General features: G+C 49.5%; 1 protein-coding gene across 2 annotated transcripts in view; it reads left to right on the top strand.

The window, feature by feature from the left end:
• The window catches only part of EMX2 (empty spiracles homeobox 2), a 6064-nt gene that overhangs the window by 3504 nt on the left and 1342 nt on the right, over positions 1-1218 (top strand). The gene's annotated exons all lie outside the window — the stretch shown is intronic.

The raw sequence follows: 1218 nt of genomic DNA, 5'->3' as shown, positions 1-1218 counted from the left end.
CCCCCCGACGGCGGGGACCCACGGCCGGCGGGCCCGCTGCGAGGGCGTTTTTTTCACGCGGTTTTCTCTTCGCCGGAAGAAAGGCTGGGGTTTTGGGGGGGGTGTTTGTTGTTGTTGTTGTGTCGGGCTTTTGTTTTGTGCCCTTCCAGGAGACTGGTGGAGAGAGGGCTCCAGATGGGGATTGTCTCTGCTACAGTATGTGGCACTGTACTTTAAAAAAAAAAAAAAAAAAAAAAAAAAGCCAAAATACCCAGCCGCAGCCTAGTTCAAAGTTCCCAGTAAACACAGCGTTCTCTGGGAGGATTAAGTTGTAACACTTTTTTTTTTTTTTTCTTAACTCCTTTTCGTGGGGGAAGCAATAAAGAGGTTGGAGCTTTTGTTTTAAAATGTCTCCCTAACAAAACAATAAAAAGGGATCGCCACTTTTATGAGGTTCTCCGAACAAGGGACCGGTCACAGGCTTATTTCCACTGGAAAGCTGTATTTAAGGTGGTCTTTGTGCTGCTTGATTCCGAAGCTGGTTGGGGTCTTTTGTCCGGATGTCAAACCCCCAGTCCCCTACAAATGAGCTCCCTTTTGGGAGATCAGCGTGCAGAAATGAACCGTCCTCCCCTTCAATTAGCAAACTAAAAGCAAATTAAACTCACCCCTTGTTCCCCGCTCAGCTTTTTAATGGGGGACTTTTGGAGAATATGAAAATGCAGCAGAGATGTGTGTCCGGCCAGGCAGGTCTCTGTTCTGAAGAGGCAGCGAAGCGGGTTAAACCAGCTTATTAAAATGCTCCAGTTCCCTTTTCCCCCCCTTGCTGGGGCCTTTATCAGGCACTTTCAGACAGAACCAGAGTTTAAACTGCTTTAAAAAAAAAAAAATGTTTACCTTTGGCCGCTACAAGGAGTGCGGCCAGCCCTGGAGATAGCTCCCAGATCAATACTATCTGTAATTAAAGCACTGAAGTCAGCTGGCGGATGGCTAAGTCAGATTTATTCGGCGCTGAACAAATTCAGAGGGATATTTACGGTGGCACTTACAGGTTTCGCCTCGCTACGATCGCTCCTGGACGGCGCGTCCCGGGGACACGCTGCGGGGAGCGCCGGGCGGTTTTCTTTTCGTTTTTTTTTTTTCCTTTCAATTTATTCGCTTTTCCAAGAGGAAAAGCTCTGGTCCCGCCGCCCCCTCGAGGGCCGAGGCCCTCGCTCTGCTTGACCGGGCCGGGCCGGG

Source organism: Haliaeetus leucocephalus, unplaced genomic scaffold, assembly GCF_000737465.1.
Source record: "Haliaeetus leucocephalus isolate CR32 unplaced genomic scaffold, Haliaeetus_leucocephalus-4.0 Scaffold184, whole genome shotgun sequence".
Lineage (NCBI taxonomy): Eukaryota > Metazoa > Chordata > Aves > Accipitriformes > Accipitridae > Haliaeetus > Haliaeetus leucocephalus.
This window is presented reverse-complemented; position numbering and strand designations above follow the sequence as displayed.